The sequence below is a fragment of the Chiloscyllium plagiosum genome, unplaced genomic scaffold (assembly GCF_037043375.1).
Source record: "Chiloscyllium plagiosum isolate Xiang-an unplaced genomic scaffold, Cpla_swu_hap1 HiC_scaffold_35, whole genome shotgun sequence".
NCBI classification, from domain to species: domain Eukaryota; kingdom Metazoa; phylum Chordata; class Chondrichthyes; order Orectolobiformes; family Hemiscylliidae; genus Chiloscyllium; species Chiloscyllium plagiosum.
In genome coordinates, this window is record NW_028270173.1 from 14,470,919 (window position 1) to 14,497,009 (window position 26,091).

The following is a 26,091-nucleotide window of genomic DNA, read 5'->3' on the forward strand; positions in this document are numbered from 1 at the left end:
TTGTGTTGGCTTTCATGAACAGGGGGATTGAGTTTAAGAGCAGTAAGGTTATGCTGCAGCTCTATAGAGTTTTGGTTAGATCACACTTGAATATTATGTTCAGTTCCAGTTTCCTCATTATAAGGAGGATGTGGAAGCTTTAGAGAGGCTGCAGAGGAGAATTACCAGGATACTGCCTGGACTGGAGGGCATGTCTTATGAAGAAAGGCTGAGGGAGTTCAGGCTTTTCTCATTGGAATGAAGAAGCGTGAGAGGTGACTTGATAGAGGTGTACAAGATGATGAAAGGCACAGATAGAATGGATAGCCAGAGACATTTTCCAGAGTGGAAATGGCTATCATGAGGAGGCATAATTTGAAGGTGATTGGAGGAAGATTTAGGGGAGATGGCAGAGGTAGGTTCTTTACACAGAGAGTGGTGGGTGCATGGAATGCACTGCCTGCAGTGGTCATAGAATAAGATACATTAGGGGCATTCAAGTGACTCTTGGATAGGCACATGGAAGATAGCATAATGTGGGCAAGTTTGATCTTAGACTAGGATAAAAGGTCAGCACAACATCAAGGACTGAAGGGCCTGCACTTTGCTGTTCTGTTCTTTGTTCTATGTTCTTGCCCATTCATGAAGCCTGAAAATTTCTCCAGAAACCACTTTACACCTTCCTCACAACACACCTTCCCCATTGTATTCTCCCCAAATCTGTAAATGTTATATTTGGCCCCCACTTCTACCTTCAGCCCAACAAGTCCGCACAAATCCTCAGAAGAGTATCCTGACTAATTTACTCCTGACTAATGCACATAACCCTAAACACTATGGGCAATTTAACATGGCTAATTCACCAAAGGATTGTAGGGGGAAACCAGAGGGAATCCACTCAGACATGGGGAGAATGTGCAAATTCCACACAAACAGAGGCTGGAATCAAACCCGGGTCCCTGGCCCTGTGAGGCAGCAGTGCACTGAGCCAAAGTTCCACCCTGTTCACCAGTCATTAATGCATAACAGTGCCTTATCACAAACAAGTCATTTGTCTTTTGACATATTTATAATGAGGGGGAAAATATTGTAATTTTTAAAGAAAAACAGAGTTAAATTATGGAAGGAGAATTGACTCCGGGCTGGGAGGGTGAAGGCATATGTGATGTTGACACAAAGAATGGGGTGGGAATACAGACAGAGGAAGAGGGAGGTAGGGGTGAGGGGTGGGAACCCATGTGCCTTACATTCTGCTGCAAACTGAACTCATGGCCAGCGACAACGCCTCTGGTGAAATCTGGTGTAAGACGGTCATTCCAGCAATTGGATTTTTCTGTATCTTGCATTTATTTAGTGCCTTTCCCAACAAAAGAATGCCACTTTAAACACCATGAAATATTTCCTCAATGTACTCTGTGATGGAGGGAATGCATCAGGTACCTTGAGCCCAGTGAGCAGAGCAGCTGCCTTGTCCCTTCTCAGTCCCACACGGCAGGCTCCATCTGGATTATTGTCCAGGCCTCGAGGCCCCTGACCAGACTCAGATGGAAGAGAGCACCCACTGAACCACAACTGACACCTCCCACTGGAGCCGAGGCAGTTTCCCACCTGTTTCTGGAATGTTCCTTTCCAGAGGAAGTCTGGAGAGATGAGGCCGTACATTTTCTATCAATGCTGTGAGCTCCCAGACACCTCCATAAGACAGGCCTCTGTGTTCAATAGATCCTTCCCACCAATACAGGCTCAGAATGTCAGAAAATCAACTGATACTAAAAGGCCTTACAATGGATTGTTCCTTCCCCACTTGGAAGGGTTTCTTTCCAGAGGGTGACGAGATTACCGAATTCACTGCCAAACGGAGTGGTTAACCTGGAGAGTACCTTGGATGTGAAACTGTGAGACTGATGAGCACATAAGATTGAAGACCTGGTTGGGAAAATGGCTGTGAGACAGAGAAGGGGAAGAATGGACAGGTATCTTCTCGCCATACACTTCCCTCATTTCCCTTCTCCCTGCAAAGGCTGGAGTCAGTCTGTCCTGCTGAGTTTGTCCTCCAGTCACATGGTCACTCATTGTGATGATCAGCAGATTGTTCCAAAAATGCCAAGAGCTCAGAATGAGCCAGGTGGACTCTGTGACACTCTGCAGCTGTTTTTTATTGTATCTGTGCCCTGTCAGTAGGAACCTCTTTTATTGTCAGTTTTTGTTCATGTAAACTCCTCACCTCTTTACTCCAATGCTCTTGTCCCACTACCTGGACAATTCTCTATCACACAGAAATATTTGAACTTTCTTTCTTCTTCATTCTTCAGTAATTGTATCTACGTTATGGCACTGATTTATATTTCCCTTCTTTCATCACTCTATTGATTAATGATTTAGATGCTGTGCTACATAGCCATATAGAAGGTGAGAGAAAGACTGAAAGGTCTGAAAGTAAACAAGTCATGTGAACAAGATGGGCTACACCCTAGAGTTCCAAAAGAGATAGCTACAGAGATAATGTAGACTTCAGTAGAGTCATAGAGATGTACAACATGGAAACAGACACTTTGGTCCAACCCGTCCATGGGGACCAGATATCTCAACCCAATCTAGTCCACCTGCCAGCACCTGGCCCATATCCCTCTAAACCCTTCCTATTCATACACCCATCCAAATGCCTCTTAAATGTTGCAATTTGTACCTGCAACTCCACTTTCAAAGAGCAATGAACCTGCACTCCAAGGTCTCTTTGTTCAGCAACACTCTCTAGGATCTTACCATTAAGTGTATAAGTCCTGCTAAGATTTGCTTTCCCAAAATGCAGCACCTTGCATTTATCTGAATTAAACTCCATCTGCCATTTCTCAGCCCATTGGCCCATCTGGTCCAGATCCTGTAGTAATCTGAGGTAACCTTCTTCACTGTACACTACACCTCCAATTTTGGTGTCATCTGCAAACTTATTCACTGTACCTCTTATGCTTGCATCCAAATCATTTATGTAAATGACAAAAAGTAGAGGACCCAGCACCGATCCTTCTGGCACTCCACTGGTCACAGGCCTCCAATCTGAAAAATAACCCTCCACCACCCTCTGTCTTCGTCATTGAGATGTACAGCAAGGAAACAGGCCCTTCGGTCCAACTTGTCAATGCCGACCAGATATCCAAACCTAATCTAGTCCCATTTGCCAGCACCTGGCCCATATCCCTATAAACCCATCCCAATGTCTTTCAAACATTGTAAATGTAATTTCATCCAGTAGTTCATTTCATATGTGCACCACACTCTATGTGAAAGAGTTGCCCCTTAGGTCCCTTTTAAATTTTTCCCCTCTTATCCTAAGCCTATGCCCTCTAGTACTGGACTCCACTACTCCAGAGAAAAGAACTTGTCTATTTACCATATCCATGCCCCTCACGATTTTGTAAATCTCTACAAGGTTACCCCTCAGCCTCAGATGCTCCAGGGAAAACAGCTTCAGCCTATTCAGTCTCTCCCTATAGCTGAAATCTTCTAATCCTGGCAACAACCTTGTCAATCTTTTCTGAATTCTTTTGATTTTTCACAACATGCGTCCGATTGGAGGGAGACCAGAATTATACACAATATTCCAAAAGTGGCCTTATCAATTTCCTGTACAGCCGTAACATTACCTCCCAATTCCTATACTCAAAGCTCTGACCTAAAAAAAAACATACCAAATGCCTTTTTCACTCTCCTGTCTACTTGTGAGGTCCTACCATTCAATATGTACTCCCTTGCATTGTTTGTGTTGCCCAAGTACATTGCCTAACATTTATCTGATTAAAGCCAAAAGAACTGTAGATGCTGTAAATCAAAAACAGAAACAGAAGTTGCTGGAAAAGCTCTGCAGGTCTGGCAGCATCTGTAAAGAGAAATCAGAGTTAATGTTTCAGAATTAATAGCTCTGAGGAAGGGTCACCAGATGCGAAACATTAATTCTGATTTCTCTTCACAGATGCTGCCAGACTTGCCCGTGTTTTATCTGAACTGTATTCCATTTGCCACTGATCCGTCCGTATCCTCTTGTACTGAAAGGCTATCTTCCTCATTATTTACCATCTACCAACTTTTGTAAACTTAATCAACCCTTCTGCATTCAAGTTTAACTTATTTACACAAACCCCAATACTGACTGCTGCAGGACCCAGTTGGGCACTGATTTCGAGTCGGAAACATAACTTTCAACTGTCACCCTCTGCTTCCTGCCACTCAGCCAGTTATGGGTCCAATTAGCTGAATTTCTCTGGATCCATGGACTCTTACTTTTGCTATCAATCTCACATGTGGGACCTTTTCAAAAGCCTTGCTGAAGTCCAAGTAGACTACCTCAAAAGCATTGTATTCATCTAAGTACCTGATCGTCATTTCGGAAAGTTCAATCAAGCACTCAGACATGACCTCTCCTTAACAAAACCATGCTGACCATTCTTGATTAATGCTTGCCTCACTAAGTGCAGATTAATTCTGTCTCTCAGAATTGCTTTCAATCATTTCTCAACCACAGAGGTTAAACTAACCTCATAGCCAATGAAGGGTGGTATAAGAATGTTACAATGCAGCAAACACTAAATCCAGTTATTGAAATGCCCATTCCCCCTTGCTAACTAATTTCAAGACTGAGACATGGTCCCTTGCCCCACTACCTTTATCCTTTAAAAGAATGAAGTTCAAAAAGTTTGAGTTTTGAGGAAGGGTCACTAGATCGAAGTGTTACCTCTGATTTCTCCCCACATATGCTGCCAGACCTTCTGAGATTTCTGTTTTGTTTTGAAAACATTCTTCTCTTCCTCACATCAGGCTGTAGGGGGATAAAACTAAATTGATGCCTGGCAACTGCTTATATGATCTCAAATTGCATTTATGCAGCACCTTTAAGATTGTTGCTTTGCAGGAGCAGTTATCAAACATTTGTTACTGATACCCAAAGAACAATGACCAGAGTTTGGTACAAAGACAAAGGTTTGAGAATTGTCTTAAAGTGGGAGAGATGCAGATATTTTAAAAAAAGAAAAGAAAGACTTGCATTTATAAAGCAGCTGACAGGACCACTCAATGTGTCAAAGTGCTTTGCTGCCAACTAAGTACTTAGGAGTGTAGTCAATGTAGCATTATAATCACGGCAGCCAATTTACACACAGCAAGCTCTCTCAAACAATGATGACCTAACAGCAATATCATCTGTTGCTTGTAATTGTATCATTGGAGGTTCTTAACCTATGAAGATGTGATAAGAGCAGAAGGCAATTCAGTCCATCAAGTCTGACCAAAGAATAGCTGATAACAAGAACAGGCCCTTTGGCCCACCCAGTCTGTGCTGACACATAATGCCTTTCTAAACTAAAAACGTTTTGCTTCTATGTGGTCTGAATCTTTCTGTTACTGTATGCCAGGCAATCTTTTAAACTTTGATGTTGTATCTGCTTCTGCCATTTTCTTTGGAAGTGCATTCCAGGCATTACTGCACTCCTTGTAGAAAATGTGCCTCTCACATTGTTTAACTTTACTGCTTTTCCTTAAACCTATGTCACTGGTAATTGACATTTCTACCCTGGGAGAAATACTTCAGCTATCCATTCTATTCATGCCTGTCATAATCATGTAAACATCTATTAGCTCACCACTCAGCATCTGACATTCAAGTGAATACATAGAGAGCTTTTCCAGTCTCTCAACTTGGCTTCTTCCCTCCAAACCAGGAAATATTCTGGTGAAACATTTCTGTACCTAGCGAATTTTGAGAAGATTTGTAGCTCAGGTTTAGTTTTCTATTAGAAAACCTAAACACATAAATAGAAAGTGGGCCATGGCACCAGCGCTTAATCTGGAGGCTCACTGATGATGTTACCTAGTATGGTGATGAAACATCTGAAAGCAAACCTTCCAGCTCAGTGAGCAAACCTACATCCATTCATGTGCCTATTCCAAATCCTGCACAATCTTCCGGTAATGTGGTGACCTGAACTCTATGTGACCTTAGTAAAGTTCTGTATAGCTACGTCATGACTTGCCAATCTTTGTACTCTGTACCATGACTGATGAAAGCAAGCATGTCATCTACTTGCCTTATCACTTGTGTTGCCACTTTCAGGGAACTGTGGAACTTTATGCCAAAATCTATCTTCACATCCATCTAAGAATACTGCCATTTACTGTATACTTCCTTCCTGCATGAGACCTTCCAACATGCATCACCTGATATTTGTGTGGATTAAATTGCATCTGCCATTTCTCTGCCCAGACTATCAATAGTAGTGATCTTTCAAGTATCACTGCAGTCAGCGAGGGTGCCAGAGAATTGGAGATTTGCTAATCTAACACCCCTGTTTAATGAGGGAGCAATGCAAAAGATGGGAAATTATAAACCGATTGGCCTGACCTGAGTCATTGGTAAGAGTTTGGAGTCTATTATGAAGGATAAGATTTCTGAATATTTGGAAGTGCATGGCAAAATAGGGCAAAGTCAGCATGGTGTTATCAAGGGGAAATTATGCCTGAAAAAAACTGTTAGAATTTCTAGAGGATATAATAAGCATGTTAGACCAAGGAGAGTCAATGGATGTTATCTACCTGGAGCTCAAGAAGGTCTTTGATAAGATGCTTCACAGGAGGCTGCTGAACATGATGTTCAAGACCAGGTACTAGCATGGATAGAAGCTTGGCTGTCTGGCAAAAGGTAGAAAGTGGAGATAAAATGGTCTTTCTCAGGATAGAAGCCATTGATTCATGAGAGTTGATGTTGGGACCAAAACTTTTCACTTTATACATTAATGATCTGAATGAAGGAACTGAAGGCGGTCTGGCTACATTTGCAGATGATACAAAAGTAGGTGGAGGGATAGGTAACATTAAGATTGCAGGGAGGCTGTAGAAAGTTTTAGACAGGTTCGAAGAGTGGGCAAAGAATTGGCAGATGCGATACAGTGTGGGGAAGTGTGAGTTCATGCACATTGGTAGGAAAACTAGAGGCATGGACCATTTTCCAAATGGGGAGAAATTTCAGAAATCTGAAGCACAAACAGACTTAGGAGTCCCAGTCCAGGTTTCTCTGAAGGTTAACCTGCAGGTTGAGTTGGTAGTGAGGAAGGCAAACACAATGTTGCCATTCATCTTGAGAGGACTAGGATAAAAAAGCAGAGATGTACCTCTGAGCCTTTATAAAGCTCTGACCAAATCACATTTAGAATATTGTGAGCAGTTTTGGGCTCCATACCTCTGGAAAGATGCATTGGGCTTGGAGTAGATCAGAGGAGTTCATGACTCTAATCCCATAGAAATAAAGGCTTTACATATGAGGAACATTTGAGGACTATATTCGATGGAATTTAAAAGGATGAAGAGAGATCTGATTGAAACTTTTAGGATACTAAATGGACTAGACAGAGTGGAGGTTGGGGAGATGTTTCCATTGGCAGGAGAGAGGAGGACCTGAGCGTACAGCCTTAGAGGAAAGGGAAGACTCTTTGGAATGGAGATAAGGAGAAACTTCTTTATCCTGAGAGTGGTGAATCTGTGGAATTCATTACCACAGAAAAAGGTTGGGAAGGCCAGGTCATTGAGTATATTTAAAATAGAATTATATAAGTTCTTGATTGCCAATGGGATTAAAGCTTACAGAGAAAGTTGGAAATGGGGTTGAAAACCTTATCAGCCATGATTGAGTGGTGGAGCAGATTAGGTGGGCGGAATGGCCTAATTTCTCCTCTTATGTCTTATGATCTTATGGTCTTATATCTAATTATTCCAAATGGTATAATAATAACTGACACTGACAGAGAAGAATTACATTAGAGAGTGACATTGCTACTTTCATTCAATGGACAAGAGAGTGGCAAATTACTTCCAATATTGGCTGCAATAAAGTCCAAGAATAGAATACAGTGGGGCATGTACGAAATGATGTAAAAAGAGATTTAATAACAAAGAGAATTGAAAGGAAAGAAGGAAACAGAAATTAAACCTTTAACAGAATGCTCATCTTCACATCCAGAGATCTGGAATTCTGTCAGGTATCACATTGAGATTTTGACCAGAGGCATGTCAATCAGAGAGAGGGCGAGGATATACCAGACATTGGGCAGGGGATCAGACAGTACAGCTGTGGGCTTCAGGCAATGGATTCATGATTTAGAGACACCTTTGTTGGACTGAGATGTACAAAGTTAAAAATCACACAACACCAGGTTATAGTCCAACAGGTTTAATTGGAAGCACTAGCTTTCAGACCGCTGCTCCTTCATCAGGTGGTTGTGGAGTGCACAGTTGTATGATACAGAATTTATAGCAAATGTTTACAGTGTGATGTAACTGAAAGTATATATTGAAAAAGACCAGAACTGCTAGTTCAGTCTCTCATCTTTTAGAATGACCATGTTGGTTTCAGTTCTTTCATATGTAAATCGGAAAACTTTTTTTAAAAGTTATATTCTGAAGTGAACTTAGCAATTGGTGTCATGTTGGCTCAGATAATGTATTGAATGTGTGAGCTTCCCTGTCTGAGGGTGCATGTGTGAGTGTGGGAGTGTGTGTGTGTGTCTGTCTGTCTGGGTGGTGGGTTGTGAGTGTATAGGTAAGAAGGAGTGTATAGGTAAAAACAAGGACTGCAGATGCTGGGAACCAGATTCTAGATTAGAGTGGTGCTGGAAAAGCACAGCAGTTCGGGCAGCATCCGAGGAGCAGGAACATCGATGTTTCGGGCAAAAGCCCTTCATCAGGAATAGGGGGAGTGCATTTGCATGCATGAACATAAAGTGTCTACGTCTGTGAGAGGATGCATGTGTGAGTATGGGAGTGTGTGTGTCTGTAGGAGTGTGTGTGTTTGTGTGTGTGTGTCTGGGCTGGGGGTTTGTGAGTTTCTGTGAGAGATTGTATATGTGTGTATGAGTGCAAAGTGGTCTACATCTGTGAGAGGGTGAATGTGTGAGTGTGGGAGTGTGTGTGTCTGTAGGAGTGTGTGTGAGTGTTTGTGTGCGTATCTGTGTATAGGTGTGTCTGTTTGTATATGTGTCTATAGGAGTGCCTGTGTGTGTGTGTGTGTGTGTGTAGTGCAATGGTGGTCAGCTGTAGTGTGACATGAATCCAAGGTCCCAGTTGAGGCCCTCCCTAATAATACCGAACTTAGCTATCAGCCTCTGCTCGGCCACATTTCATTGCTGCCTCTCCTGAAGTCCGCCTTGGAGGATGGTCACCCGAAGGTCCAAGGTCGAATGTCCTGGACCGCTGAAATGTTCTCCCACTGGGAGGGAACAATCCTGTCTGTTGATTGTTGTGTGGTGCCCATTCATCTGTTGCCATAGCCTCTGCTAGGTTTCACCAATGTCCCATGCCTCAGGGCATCCTTGCCTGCAGCGTATGAGATAGACAACATTGGCTGATTCCTGAAGAAGGGCTCATGCCCGAAACATCGATTCTCCTGCTCCTTGGATGCTGCCTGACCTGCTGCGCTTTTTCAGCAACACATTTTCAGCTCTGATCTCCAGCATCTGCAGTCCTCACTTTCTCTCTGAGTCGCTTGAGTACCTGGGATTCCCCATCACTGGGCAGGAGGTGAGAAAGTGGGACGATTCGGGATGGAATTATTGGCAGCAGCTCCTGCAGGAAAGATGGGCTTTTCCAAAAAGTCACGATCTGGAGATGCCGATGTTGGATTGGGGAGTACAAAGGGTGTACTCACACAACGCCAGGTTATAGTCCAACATTTCTCCACTCATCTTCTGTCATCCCACTAACTCTCCCCTCTTGTCCTTTTTTCTCTATCCGCCCGCAGTGAAATGATTTGATGTCCCTTTTGGAAAGGCTCTCCTGAGCCCAGTCTGAGACCCACTGACTGATTCATCTCCAACACCGTCATGTAGCGCCACCTCCCGCCTGTGGAGCAACATTACAGTCAGGAAGGTCCCCGGGTTCCTGCAGCTCACAGCTCACTCTACCCAGTCAGTCCCTCTCTACAATTGAGCTTCTGTTTGTTTCTACTCTCCCCCTCCCTCTTTCCCCCAGCCTTTCATAGCTCCTCCTGATCTTTCAGTTCCTTGTTCTGATATAGAGTTTATTCCCGGGAATGTTAACCTGGTTTCTCTCTCTACCTGTGACTGAGACCGACCCCCATCAGTTTCCAGCTGGCAGGAGGCAGGGGGCCGAGGTCAAATTATGGGATGGATTTGTTAGCACCCTTTAATCCCGCAGATTGTCAGCGGGGGGAATTTTTCCCGCCGTCATTCAATCCCGGACAGAAGATGGGAAGGAGCCTCTCAGTGAAAGTGTGGGTGAAAGTGTGGAGATGGGACATGGTGTCCGCATTGTAAAATGACACCTGTCCACCCTCATAGTCCAGGAAAACCCCGATCTTCAGGGCATTCCCATATGGGGAGAGTGTGGTCCACGACGGGGAGGTGGCACCTTAAATAGCCTCTTTCGGGGAACCGCCCCATAATCCAGAATTCGGTCATCGGTCTCGGTCTGATCCACCCTTTCCTCTTCACAGACTCTCGGGCCATTCCTCAAATCCACTGGGTCATCTCCCCCACCTCCACCTCCCAGTAATGTCTCCCTGACGTGAATCCCTCTGATCCCAGGACACGGGCCCTGGAATCAAATCTCTCCGGGGAGTCAGGGAGCGGCTGCTCTGTGTCTCCGAGTCTCACACTGGTCCGGTCCTCAGACAGGATGAGCCGGGGATGCGCTGTGTTCGGATCCAGAGTCAGAGAGGCTGGAGCTGGGGGAGAGATCAAATAACACCGTCAGAGAGAGGGAAGGAGAGACAGGCAAGGGAGAGTGAGGGGAGCAGGGAGTGAGGAGCTCAGCAATGGAGGGTAATTCGTGTCTGGAAAAGGGGAGTTTGAAGGAGGGGAGGGAGAGGGGAAGTGGAGTGATTGAGGGAGAGCACATGAGTGTAGTAATGAGAAGGAAGGATGGGTAAGGTGGAGAGCTCGGGAGAAAGGAGTGAGGGATGGGAGGTGAGAGGGATCAGTTGACGGGCGTGGTGTGGAAGTGGAGAGCACAGGAAGAGCAGATGGAGGGGAGAGAGAGTGGACGGCTAGAAAGGGGGAGGGGACGAGATGTGGGAGACAGGAGGAACTGGGAGAAAAGAGAGAGGGTGGAGAGCGAAGGGTTGGGAAAGAGAGGAAGGGAGAGTGAAAGTGTGGCATGAGAGAGAGGTGTGGAGTATGAGGGGGAGATGGGGGTGAGGAATGTGAGGGCTGAGTGCTTGGGCGAGAGTGACGGGAAGGTGTAACTTGAGGGTGGAGTGCACGGACAGAGCAGGCTGTGGAATGTGGTATCATCTGGAGAGCCAGGAGGCTAAACTGAAATAGGATGTGAGGGGAGAACGAGGGCCAGATTATGTGGCAGGTGTGGAGGGAGAAGAAGCTCTAGGGGGTGGGGAGGGAGAGCAATTTAGGGGTAAGAGCACAAGGGTGTGGGACAGCGTTAGGTAGAGAGACTGAGGGAGAGGGATTGAGTTTAGACTAGATGGGGAGATGGCTATGTCCAGGAGGAACATACAAATTGGGAGGTGAGAGTGAATAGGGCAGTGAGGGTCATCAAAGGGGGAAGTGAGAGGGAAAGGAAGGGGACCATAAGAGGAGGGGAGAGTAATGGGTGAGTGAGAACAACAGTCACAATAACAAGATGAAGGGAGGGTGAGGGGAAAGAGAGGTTGGGGGAGGGGAGAATGCAAGGGGAAGGGGAGAATGCGGTGATGTGAATGGGTCGAAATGGAGGTAATGAGAGGAGGCAGGAGTAACGAGCAGCAAGTGAGTGGGGAGATTGAGGGAGGTAGTAACGCAGGTTGCATTTGTGATAGAGGATTTGAGGAAGGAAGATGGGAACATGATGAACAGTGGGAAGAAATGAGGGGCATATAATGGGAGAGTGAAGGGATGGGGGAAGTGATGGAAGAAGGAAGGAGCAGAAGCTGAGTAAGGATATGGGAGAGGCTGTGGGGGTTTTGTGAGAGGAGAGGACTGAGATGGGCTAGGGGAGAGTGAGTGACAGCATAGAATGGGAAGGTAAGGACAAGAGGACAACAAAAATAAGTGGACAGTTGAGGCTTGTCGATCGGGAGAGTGAGTGGAGAGTTGAGTGAGGGAAATGTGATGAGTGAGAGGAAGAGTGAAAAGGAGATGAGAGTAAGGAGGAAGGGATGGCTGAGCTGAAGGGGAGAAAGACAGGTTACCTTTGGGCATGGGAGAGATGAGTGAGTGGGAGAGGAGAGTGAGTGGAAGGAGTAAGGCGGGTATATAAGGGGGAGGGGTGGGTTAAGAGTAAGGGGAATAAAGTGATATGCGGAAGTGAGAAAGTAACAAAATAGGGTCTTGTGCGGATTGTGGAGGTGACTGAATTGGAAGATGATGTGAAGTTTATGTGAGGAGGAGAGGAAGGTAAAGATGAGGGGAGTATAAGGACGAGGGGAGAGAGTCGGATCACAGGAATTGAGGAAGTCTGTGGAATGCATGGGAGATGAATGGATCCAAGGATGATGTGGAGATTGAGATAACTGAAGACGAGAGTGAAGGGGAAGAGGAGTATAAAGATGCAAGCTAAAAAGGGAGGGGAGAGGCAAGCAATACCATGACAGAACGATTATGGAGTAGAGTAAAGGGGAGGGCAAATGTGAGATAAGAGTGAGGGGCAGTGCGTGACAGATAGTGAGAGGAGGGTAAGGTTGAGGGGAGAGTGACCAGCTTGGGAAACTGTGCTTGAGGGGAGAATGAGGGAGAAGGAAGTGTGAGCTGAGAGGTAGGAGAAGTGAGCAGGAGAGGGCAGTAGGATTGAGGGGAAAGGGAAGAGCAGGAGGGAGTGAAGGGTCATTGATGGGGAGGGGCAATTGGAGAATGTGGGGAACCAGAATGTAAGGGGATGGTGGAGTCACAGGGAGAATGAGGATTAGAGAGTGGAGTGCATTGTGAAGGGAGAACAATGAAGAGAGGGTGGGGGAGGGCTGAATGGTGAACAATGGAGAGGACTGGATGGATGTGGGGAATGTGGAGGTGAGTGGGATAGAGGGTGGAGATGGGAGAATGAGGCTGTGGTCTGTAGCATGAAGGATCAGTAAATGGCATGTACAAACCAAAAAGAGAATGAGGTAAAGGCGAGAGTGACTGGATGAGAAGCTGAGCTAGAGGGGGCAGTGAGTGAGGAGGAAGAGTGAATGGGAAGTGAGTAGGAGAGGAGAGATAGCACGGGAGAAGCTAAGAGTGGGGTGTGGAGAATAGGACAGAGTGAGGGATTAGAATGGGTAGTGAGAAGGAGGCAGGCAGCAAGAACAGGAGAGAGTAGAATGGGAGAGCAGGAGAGAGCGCACATTAGAGTTGGGAAGTGAAGTATGAAGTCCATAGAGGAGGGTTGATGATGGAGGGTAAGGGAGTGGGGCCTGTTTGGAGATCAAAGGAGAAAGACATGAAGGATAGGGACAAGGAAACTGAGGAGAGTGATGGGGTGAATAAAGAGATGGGGTGAATAAAGAGGTAGGCTGTGTGTAAGGTCAAAAGTGTGGAGGAGGCAAGAGCTGGAGTAAGGTAGAATGAGAAGGAAATTGGCAATGAGAGTGTGGGGAGGGGGAATGAAAATGAGGAGCATGACTTGGAGGAAGAGAGTCAGGTAGACGGATGGAGAGATTGAAAGTGAAATATGTGGTGGAAGACTGAGAGTCTTGGAGTGAGTGGAATAGAGAATTGGGGGGTGCAAGTGATATGGAGATGGAGTAAGGTTGGGGAGTGATGGGAGAGTAGGTTGGAGGAGAAAATGAGAGGGAAGTGTGAGTGTGAGCCTGTCAACTTGTATCCCATTTCCCAGGAGTTTGGGAAGTTGGAGAAATAATTAGTGATGTCTTGAAAAGAGTTCATATTAGAGAAGACGAGGTGCTGGAGGACTTAAAATGTATAAAGCTGGATAAATCCCCAGGACCTGAGGTGTTTTGCAGAACTTCATGGGAAGCTAAGGAAGAGATTGCTGGGCCCCTCACTGACATATTTGTACCATCGACAGCCATGGCTGTGGTGCCAGAACTGGAGATTGGTTAATTTGGTGCCATTATTTAAGAAAGGCTGTAAGGAAAAGCGAGTGTTGGTAAAGCATGGCACTGGAAGAAGCACAGCGTGTCAGGCAGAATCCGAGGACAAGAGAGTCAAAGTTTACAGCATGACTCTTCTTCAGGACTGAAGATGCGTCATGCCCGAAACATTGACCCTCTTGCTCTTTGGATGTTACCTGACCTGCTGTGCTTTTCCTGCACCACGCTTTACCAAGTCTGACTCTCCAGCAACTGCAGTCCTCACTGTCTCTCAGGAAATGCAATGGAATATTAAACCCGTGAGCTTTACATCAGTAGTGGCTAAGTTGTTGGAGAAAAAATGACAGAATTTACATACATTTGGAAAGACAATGACATATTAGCAACAGTCAACATGGCTTTATAATTAGGAAATGATGTATTTATTGATTTTTTGAAGAGGTGACAAAAAGATTGATGAAGGCAGAGCAGTAGAGGTTGTCCATATGGACTTCAGCAAAGCTTTCAACAAGGTTCCGCATGGTAGACTGGTTTGTAAGGTTACATCCCATGGGATCCGGGGAGCTTGTTAATTCAGTACAAAACTGACTTGAAGGTAGGAGACAGAGGGTGGTGACAGGACTATGACCAGCAGTGCATCACAAGGATCAGTGTGTCATTTATATAAATTATTTGGATGTGAAAAAAGAGGCATGGTTTGTAAGATTGCTGATGGCACAAAAATAGGTGGTCTAGCGGATGGTAAAAAGATTATCTCAGAGCATAACAGGGCCTTGATGAGATGGGTCAATGAGCTGAGGAGTGGCAGATGGAGTTTAATTTAGATAAATGTGAGGTGTTGCAATTTGGTTGGGCAAACCACGACAATACTCATATAGTTGATGGTGTGGTACTGGGGAGTGTTACTGAATGAGAGGCCTGGGGGAGCAGGTGCATGGTAATTTGGGGTGGAATTGCAGATGGAACAGGGTAATGAAAAGGGAGTATGGCATGCTTCGGACATCGGCCAAATGCTGGTAAAAGGGACTAGGTCAGTTTGGGGTATCTGGTCAGTGCAGATGACTTGGATGGAAGAGTCTGTTTCTGTGTTGTGTGACTCTATCACTCCAACTGCATGACTTCCAAAATATTGCAAAGGTTTCTGTCTCCTTTCAGGCAGTCAGTTCCTGACACCTATGATCATCCGAGTGAGTAATCCCCCTCGAAAACCCCTGCGCCCTCCCTTAAACCTATGTCCCCAGTTATTGAACATTCCATTAAGGGAAAATAAGCTTGCTATTTACTCATTTATACTCATCATAATTCTCTAACCCTTCATCAAATTCACCCTTCAGCCTCCCGAGTAGGACTAGCAAATTTCCCTGCGAGGATATTGGTCCCTTTCCAATTTAGTTGCAGCCAGTCCTTCTTAGTCAGTTCACTTCTTCCCAAGAAGAGACCCAAATGGTCCAAAAATGCTCCTCACAACAGCTCCTCAGCCATAAATTAATCTACTTTATCCTCCTATTCCTCCTGACACGAGAACAGATATTACAATCCTCGAGGACCTACTTTTTGACCTTTTGCATTGCTGTTAGAAATAATGCAATGTGTTGGCTTCCTTGGTGTAACTGAACCTTTCTACCACAACTAATACCATCAAAACTGATGACTTTCTCATAATCAAAATGCTGTTTCTGTGACCTCATTGTTCACAGATGGATTCTCTCATTGCCCTCATTACAATAGGGAATATTCCTCAAAAACACTTCAATGGTTCAAAAGTTCTTTGGGCTAATATGTGGGCACCATGGGTGATATTTGAATACAATTTGATTTATCATACCCTCCTCTGTAGCGATTTCTCTGTTCCTAGGAGATGAGTTAGTTATTCACATGGCTACTCATTGCTTCATTGTTGTCGATTTCCTCCCATATTCTCAGCATCCTAAATTGGTCTGTTCCCTCACCTGGAAATAATGGCAATTTTCCAGTCACCTGCCCCCACCTGCAAGATGACCTGGACCCTTCTCACATTCCAAATCCTTGGAAAACGGAGCAGGAATATTTCACTGAATCACAACCCTCATACTGGATTGACTGCTTGATCAGTAAAAGCGCTCATGATGTTAGCTCAATGGTTAGCACTGCTGCTTCACTACATGAGGGAGCTGAGTTTGATTCAAGCTTTGGGTAAATGTCTGTGTGGTGTTTGCATGTTTGCGACTATCTGCATGGGTTTCCTCCCACAGTGCAAAGCTGTGCAACTTTTCTCGATAGTGAGCAGGCTAGGTAGATGTAGCCATGTGAAATGTGGAGTAACAGGGATATGGTGGGGGTTGAGTCTGGGGATTGGTGTGTTCTCGATGGTGCTGAATAGCCTGCTTCCACACTGAAGGGATTCTTGGATTCTATCAAAATCACTATCTACAAACTGTCTATTCATCCTCCCTTATGGAAATGTACAAATATCTCTGCCTTGTTTAACACCTAACTGTGTTAAACCTGTAGATAGTCATCAGGCTCAGCAGGTCTGGCAGCAGCTGTGCAGCAAAATCAGAGTTAACGTATTTGGTCAAGTGACCCTTCCTCAGAACTGATGGTAGCAAGGGGAACGTACCATGAGGCTGGGCAGGTGGGATGGTTGGTGGGTGATGTTGCAAGTAACCAGGGTGTCCCAAAGGCAACGGTCCCCGCAGAAAGCTGACAAAGGAGGGGAGGCATCTGGTGTCTGGTGGTGGCATCTTGCAGGAAGTGGCAGAAATGGCAGCAAATGATCCTCTGCATGTGGATGCTGGGTAAGGACAAGGTAATACAATCACTGTTTTGGGAAAGAAGAGGGCGTGAGTGCTGAATTACAGGAAATGAATCAGACCCAGCTGGGGGCCCTCTCAACAATGATGCTGGGAAATCATCTGTTGAGGAACAAGATGGAAACTTTGAAGGCTCCCTTGTCAACAGTGGCATCATCGAATAAGGGGGAACTGGGAGAATGGATTATGGTCTTTACAGGAAGCAGGGTGTGAGCATGTACAGTGATAGAGATGAATAGCATGGAAACAGACTCTTCAGTCCAACTTCTCCATGATGACCAGAAACCCTAACCTAATCTAGTCCCATAAATTTCTCTAAGGACCTCAGCCTATGATAGTCCAGGGAAAACAGCTCCAGCCTATTCAGCTTCTCCCTGTAGCTCAAATCCTCCAAACTTGGCAACACCCTTGTAAATCTTTTCTGAATGCTTTCAGGTTTCACAACATGCTTCCAATAGGAAGGAGACAAGAATTGTACACAATATTCCAAAAGTGGCCTAAGCAATATCCTGGATAACTGCAACATGACCTTCCCACACCTATACTCAATACTCTGACCAATAAAGAAAAGCATACCAAATATCTTTCTTCACTATCCTATCTACCTGTGACTCTACTTTCAAGGAACTATGAATCTGCACTCCAAGGTCTCTTTGTTCAGCAACACTGTCTAGGACCTTACCAGTAAGTGTATATATCCTGCTCTGATTTGCTTCCCCAAAATGCAGCACCTCACATTTATCTGAATTAAACTCCATCTGCCACTTAACAGCCAATTGACCCATTTGCACAAGATCCCATTGTACTCTGAGGTAACCTTTTTGCTGTCCACTACACCTCCAATTTTAGTGTCATCTGCAAACTTAATAGCTAAACCTCACATGTTCCCATCCAAATCATTTATATGAATGATGAAAAGCAGTGAACTCAGCACCACCCAGATAACTTTGGGAGTTGGTGGGTTTATAATAAATATTAGGGGAGAGTTGATCCCTAGAAATAGGAATATAGATGTCAAAGAAAGGAAGGGAGGGGTCAAAGATGGACCAGGTGAAGGTAAGAGCAGGGTGGAAGTTGGAAGCAAAATAGATAAACTTCAATTCTAGACAAGAGAGGCAGTCAGCACTGATGATATATCATCAATCTACTGAAGAAAGACTTGTGGGTGGGGGCAGAAAAGGACTGAAACAAGGAATATTCCAATATCTCACAAAGAGATGGGCAAAACTTGGGTCCATGCAAATACATATGGTCACACCTTTGACCTGAAGAAAATTATGGAAGTTAAAAGAGAAGTTGTTCAGAGTGAGGATGAGCTTGGCCAGGTGAAGGAGGGTGGTGGTGGGTGGGGATGGTTTAGGCATTGTTCCAGGAAGACATAGAGAGTCCTGAGACCATACTGATGGGGTTGGGATGCATAATGGGATTATGCATCCCATGGTGAACAGCAGGCAGCTGGAGTCTGCAAATGGAAATTCTAAACTGGCATAAAGTATCCGAGGAATCATGGATGCAAGTGGGCAGTGACAGGACCAGGGGAGAAAAGATTGAGTCAAGGTAGGAAGTGATGAGTTTTGTGGGGCAGGAGCAGGCAGAAACAATGGGTCTGCCTGGGAATTTTGGGAAGGAGATCGAAATTAATTTTTCAGGATTGGAGGATGTCAGTTTGGAGGATGTTGTGGGAGAACACGACATGAAATGAGGTTGGTGACTGTGGTTGAAACAATGGTCTGTTGTTCCATCATGGCATCAGGATCCAGGAAGCAATAGGAGGAGGTATTTGAGAGCTGGCGCTCAACCTGAGCAATATAGAGGTCAGTCTGCCAGACTACAACAGCCCCATCCTGATCAGCAGGCTTCATCACAAAGTCAGGGTTGGATCTGAGTGCACGTAGTGCTGTCAGTTCTTGGGATGATAGATTGGAATGTGTAATGGGGGCAGACAAATTGAGGTGATCAATGTCACAGTTGTGATAGCCCTCAAGGAACAGATCAAGTACAGGTCAAAAGAAATGGGAGAGGGGCCCAGCTGGAGGGAGAATGTTGAAGCTGGGCTAAGGGGTCTGTGGGATGGGGAGCAGATTCTTTTTCAAAGAAACTGAGCACTCTGTACTCTCAGATCTAACCTGACTTTGTTATGAAGCCTGCTGATCAGAGTGCTGCTGTTGTACTCTGGCAGACTGATCGCTACATTGCAGAGGCTGAGCACCAGCTCCAGATACCTCTTCCTATCTTGTCGTTATTCCCCTCGTTAGACAGAACCCTTCACTGCTCTGACATACAGAGCTGATGGCTTCAGACGCTTATCCAAATGGACCCACAGAAAGTATAATATTTCCAGGGACAGTCTCCTGGTTTTAACAACTAGTGCTGTCTCGAGTTGTTCTGGAACCATGCAGGGACAGGGATGGCCATTCCCTGGAAACATGGGCCGTCTCTCTCTCAGGGTCAGAAGGAAAGTCACAGTCACTCAAACAGCCCAAATCAGGGAAGTGATCACTTTCAGCCTGAGAACTAGGTTGTATTATTCACAGGTATCTTGTTATTGTTTACAATGCTACAGAACAGTTTTATAAAATCTAATATTGTCTCAACTCTGCAATAAGCTTCTTATTATAAAAAAACACTGGTGTGTGAACAATAAACGGAGTTACTGTCACCCGATAACCGACCCTTTAAAGCGGCGACATTTACTAGGAAATAACCCCATAATAACCCGTCACTGAGCTATTGAGCAAACTGTGCAGAGTTTCAGTAAAGAGCATGTCCTACCTGATCTTCCGACAAGCTTCCTCCTGAAAGAAATGAATCACAAACAGTGAGGATAGCAGTAACAGATTTCAGGAGGAGACAGACAGGCTGCTGAAATGAGCAGACACAACACGGAAGTGGAAACTGATACATTTTGGAAGGAAGATTGAGGAGAGGGTAAAATAAACTGGAACTGACCATCAGTCCCGTTCACAGACAGTGACTCTCACACTCCCACTGTACCAGGCACACCCACACACTCTCCACATGGAACTGGAACTGGATTACAATGGGAGTTCCAGGAGATAATTAAACTTGGGGAACAGGGAGATAATAACGAAACATTTGAAAACATCACAGCCCATTCCCGGGAGAATGTCGATATTCCCGAGATGCTGCAGACACTGTGGGAGGTGTTAGTTCAGTGATAATATCAGAATCGTCCAGTCAGAGATTCAATTTAATTCTATTTTTTCTTAGTAATTGCTATATCAACATAACAATTATTATCCGTTTTTTGTAACTGAGTGAAATTTCCATTACCTAATCTGGAATATAATCCCTCACCTTCAGAAATATCAGCTCGTCTTTCTGCTCCATCTGTTTCTGCAACTTTGAGAGTTCCTCCTCAATAGAATTTAAATTCTCCTGAATCTCTCGAAGATTTTTCTCCATTGGTTCTACAATCCTCTCCTCTTCTTCCCTGAGATCTCTGAGTAAACGCTGCTCTTTCTCAGTGAGAATCTGGTGCATTTTAGTGAACTCGGATGTGATGTGGGTCTGCAGACTGCTCGCCTGTTCCTACCAAATGAAATGTGAAACCTCATTAATGTCCCGCGATAAAGGGAACAAAACTAACCGAGATCCCAGAGAATCAGCACAGGGAGAGCTCACCCTCACTTCGGAAATCTTCCGTTTCCGGGTCAGTTCCGTTTGTAGAACCGCCGATTTCTTCTCTGTGAGAGAATCTAAAGAAGATTTCAGCTGATCCTGAAATTGAGAGAAATTACAGAATTAATGTGTCGGAACATAATAGAGCTCTCAGTTTATAAGATATTTACCCTTTACCTTGTAAGATTCAACAGCCTCATTGATCGGCAGGAAGCGGTCCTCTCTGTGTTCCCGCGAATCTCTACAAATCAGACAGATCAACTTCTTGTCAGTTTCACAAAACAGCTTCAGATCTTCCTGATGTTCCTCACAGTGAGGTTTACTTTCCTTCTCTGTCGGATCCAGGTTTAATTTTCGAGCCTCCTCGGCCCGATTCGCTAAGGCCCGATTTACCCTGAGGTTTCTTTCCGGAAACACCTCTCTACATTCCGGACAGGAGTTTATCTCCTTCTCTTCCCAACTCTGGGTGATACAGGAGCGGCAGAAGGTGTACCCACAATCCAATATGACCGGATCGGTGAAGAAATAATATATAAGATAGCTTTATGCTGCAGATATTTTAAAGGGAGGGAAATAAACGTTAATATGTTGAAGAAGAAACGGAGTTAGAACGCGAGGAGTAGGAGGAGAAGACGAACTCTGGCCGGGAGGGTGAAAGTCCATGGTGTGTTGACATTGGGTGGGACGGAGAGAGATATGAGGCGGAGATGGGCGGTGAGGGAGTTTTCCTGACATTTTGCTGCAGACTGAACTCACTGCCCCGGTTCCAAACCCTCTGGTGAAACATGGTGTAAGATTCGGATCTGTAACCTGAATTGTGTGAGTGATTGCATGCACTCAAATTCAGAGACAAAGTATTATACATGTCCGTCAGATATTGAGATGACAGATACGGAGGCAGTCTCTCCAGGAATTAGATTTGTGAATCTCTTGCATTTATATAGCGTCCTTCACGACAATAAGATTTACCCAAGCACGTTGACCATTCAGCCTTTCTGAAATGTACTCGCTGTTGTGATTTACATAAACAAATGAAACACAGTCACGAACCCAGTGAGCAGAGCAGCTGCCTTATCCCCTCTCAGTCCCGCACGGCAGGCTCCGTCTGGATTATTGTCCAGGCCTCGATGCCCCTGACCTGAATCAGAGGGAAGAGCGCTCCTACTGAACCACAACTGACACCTCCCACTGGAGCCGAGGCAGTTTCCCTGTTTCTGGAATGTTCCTTTCCAGAGGAAGGCTGGAGAGATGAGCCAGTGGATTTTCTGTCGATGCTGTAACCTCCATAAGACAGGCCCCACCGACACTCGCTCAGAAAGAAAGAAAATCAACTGATCACAAAAGGTGTTTTCATTCCGATATTCGGAGGGATTATATTCCAGAGGGTGGTGCGAATGTGAAAACCCACAGCCAAAGGGAGCGGTTCCCTTGGGGAAGGTATTGGATTTTAAGCAGCGACTATGGGGAGCATGTCGCATTGAAGGCTTGTCCTGTTTGGGAAATTGGCTGAGCGACAGGAGACATTATTAGTATTAAACTCTTTTGTGATCAATTTCTGATCTTATAACCTCCTCACCTCTGCTCTCTTGTGTTCTTAACCCAATGCTCAGATTATCCGATACATTTATTTACAGCTCACTTCTGCTCAGTTCTGTCATCAATCTCTCTGCGAGTTAAGAACATTCCTTTGGTGTTAACAATGTTTCCATCATTCTACTGATTTATTACTTAGATGCCGGGACAGAAAGCCACAAATCCAACATTCCCAATGGTACAATAGATGACGTTGTGAAACACTGACAGATACGTATCAAATTACAAAGTGACATTGGCAGAATAATCAAATGGACAAATTGATCTCAATATCGACAACTGTGTAAACTGGTGTTACTGTATTTGCTCTCCATGAAGAGACCAAACACAATCTGGGTGACTGCTTTGCAGAACACCCACGTTCTGACAGTAACAATTGACCCTGGGCTTCCAACTGTCTGCTACTTCAACACACCACCGTGTGTCCTGGCCGACATTTCTGTCTCCGGTTTTCTGCAATGTTCTAGCCAACCTCAGCGCAAGTTCGCAAACCGGCATCTCATTTTCCATTTGGGAACCCTGGGGCCTTTAGGCCTCAATATCGATTGCAGTAATTTTAGAGCCTAATCCCATCATTGCCGGTTTTTCCCCACACCACTCCGTGTTTTGTGAGACGGGTTGCTTTCAGCACATTCATCCATTCTCTCTGCCCTACTCCGAGGTCTATTCTCACATTATTTGGGTAGTTATCATATAGTTCACCCATGCTGATCTCCTTTGAGATCTTATTAGCCTCTCTCTCTGTCCAGACCTGCTGTCCACATGTCCTTGGTCACCTCCCCCCTTTCACATCTCTCTCTGGTCTCCAGGTTGAATCTTTGTTGCACTCCCTCTGAGACAGGTCTATCCGTCCTCAGCTGAGAAGTCTACAATAGGTCACAGTACACCTGGTGCAGTCTCGCAGTGGATCGAGACTATTACAGTCAAAGTTGTTTGCCCTCTCGGTGCCTCAAATAGATGTAAATATTGTCTTGTCCGTGTCAGAGCTGCCCTTGTTTTGTTTGATAGAGTGGAACGCTAATGTTTGCTTGTTTCCTCAAATGCAACTGTACAGAACCGAATGGCATTTATGACTGTACATACACAAAGATACTTTTATGGATAAAGTATATTTTTGAAATTAAAAAAAAGTCTAAACGAGTTTCTGAAGCTTTCTTTTTACAAAAGATACAAACGCAGGAGACTGGAAGGACTGCAGATGCTGGAAGTCAGAGTCAATAGATATGGAGCTGGAAAAGTGCAGCAGGTCAGACAGCATCCGAGGAGCAGGAAAGTCACTGTTTCGGGCAGAAACCCTTCGTCTGGTCTCAGGAGGGAGCCCAGATAGAAATAGAGGGAGGGGATGGGGCTGGGGAAAAGGGTAGATGGACGGTGATAGGTGAATGCAGGTTGGGGATTATTGTGATTGGTCAGTGGGAAGGGTGGAGCGATTTGGTGAGTGGGAAGATGCAAGAGTTCCCAGCGAACACCGTGTACTGTAATGGGATTGGTGTCCGCACTTAGATTTGTGGATATCTCGATCAATTTCCTGACGTTATCTGCCCTTCAAATTCTCTGACAAGATTAAGTTTATAGGAGAAGAAATTCAAAGTCACCTATTTTGACTCAGCAGAGTGAATGCCACCGCGATTTTCACCAGAATGATGGGAAAACCAGGGTGCATTGGACTGTGAGTGTCTTGATTGTCAATATTTTGAGGAGAAAGTGAGGTCTGCAGATGCTGGAGATCAGAGCTGAAAATGTGTTGCTGGAAAAGCGCAGCAGGTCAGACATCATCCAGGGAACAGGAGAATCGACGTTTCGGGCATAAGCCCTTCTTCAGGAAAGGCTTATATTTTGTCAATATTTTGATACTGAGACAGAAAGTGAACCAGCTCAATCCCCGAGTTCGGCATCCATTCATTCCCCTCGATGACTTGCTCTCAAATCCTTGGGAAACAATGCCCTGACGTCAATAATATTTTGTTTCTGTCGGGTAATTCAGAGGAAGATGAACGTTCCAGCATTTATCACACTTTACATATTAATGCAGAATTATAATATTTCCCAGAGGTAGTTATTAATTTTACTGTTGCTAGTTAATGTCTCTCAGCGATGGTCATCAAACACATACTCAAATAATGAGATTAAATGAAGACCATTTTGAAAATGTGGATGTGATCGTATCTGCATGAATCCCAATCTGGTTCACACCAAGGGAACTAGATTGGTAAAGTGAACCGTTTTAAAGGCCAACATTAACATCACTGTCACTCCTAGTGTTTGACCAGGCATTAGCTCAAACTAATTTCCACAGCCATCTCCCAGTCCTCAGCAACTGCCTCCAGCTCAGACTCATGTGGATTCCAACTCAACTTTCATCCCTCGTGCTTTGAATCCACCCAGGGTCACAGTAAACCAGTGATATTCAACATCCCACAGACAGCTGCTCACTTCGCATCCTGAGATCCACACTCAGTGCCATGCGGCATCACATGCACACTCTCTACCTCTCTCTCTCCAACAGCATCACATCACGCTGGCTCAGGACTGCACCACTCCACAGCCCCACTTCATCCTCCAGATCATTTGACATTCCAACAATATTTATAAAATTTTCCCTTTGGGCATCAAGGCACACAAGATGCAATAACTCAGAGTTACCCACTGTTCTCTGGAACCCTCCTCCCCTCCCCTTCCTTCTGACTCCATCCCCTTCCCGAATCCCACCTCCTGTCATGTATTCGCCATCCCTCCGGACCTTCCACTCTCCGATGCCAAATATTCTGTTCTCAGCAAAGTTCCCAGTTGTATCCCTCTGAGTCCCCCATCTTAATGAATTTCAGGCACAACAATCCTTGAACTCTTCTTCTGTTGTCTTCACCTCCATGCCCATTTCTTTGGACAAGAATCCTCTCCCAGTCCTGCAGAACCCTTCACCCAGCTCCAACCCTCTTCCCACACTTGGACCCCTCTCTCTGGCCTAATACCTGCACCAACCTGTTCATTGACACCTGTCAACAGGGCATTGGTCGCCTCAATTTTTCTGCCCCCTCCCTTACCCATTCCAACCTATCTCCCACTGCACTGATTGTACTCTATGCTCTCAGATCCAACTCTGATTTTGTAATCAAACCTACTGATCAGGGTGGTGCTGTTGTTTTCTGGTGGACTAACCTCTACATTACAGAAGCTGAGCACTAGCTCTCCAATACCTCCTGCTATCTCCCTCTCGATCATAATCTCAGCATGGAACATCAGGCCATGGTGTCAAGTCTGGTCACCAACCTCATTGCATCTGGTAATCACATCATCCCTCCTCCCTCCACTGGCTCCAAGTTGATAAACTCCCAGTCCCGCACAACCCGCTTTCGCTTCCTTCCCAAAATCCACAAACAAGATTGCCCGAGCATACTTTTGTTTCTGCCTGCTCCTGCCCCACAGATCTCGTCTTTTCCTATTTTGAGTTTAACAAATTTAATTTAATTCAAATCCACATCGATTCTCTGAAAAACACCCCACCTATATCTACCCACTGACCTCTCTTTGTAACGTCCATTTCCCATGGCCAATCCATTTAATCTGTACATCTTTAGACTGTGGGAGGAAATTGAATCATCCAAAGGAAACCCACGCAGACGCAGGAAGAATTTGCAAACTCCACACAGATAGTCTCCTGAGGTTGGAATCGAACCTAGGTACCTGGTGCTGTGAGGCAGCAGTGCTAAGTTAGAAACGAAACACTGACTTGGACACATCACTTACAATCTACTGCACTCCAGTTTTGTTTTCATTATTCTGCTAAAAATTGCAATGGGATTCACTCTGAGGAGCAAATTACCTGATGCTGAACTCTCTCTAAGAAACCACCTGCCAGAGGATCATCGAGAACACAATTTTGAAACTTGTTCACCAATATCCAGTGAAAGTGTGAAAGCAAAGCAGAAATTGATGGAAAAGCTCAGCGGGTCTGGCAGCATCTGCGGGGAGCAGTGTTAAGACAGGTAAAAAACAATGACTGCAGATGCTGGAAACCAGATCCTGGATTAGTGGTGCTGGAAGAGCATAGCAGTTCAGGCAGCATCCGAG

General features: G+C 45.1%; 1 pseudogene; it reads right to left on the minus strand.

Annotated features, from left to right (window-relative positions):
• Positions 1 to 26,091, minus strand: part of LOC148140088 (uncharacterized) — a 71,063-nt pseudogene that overhangs the window by 38,248 nt on the left and 6,724 nt on the right.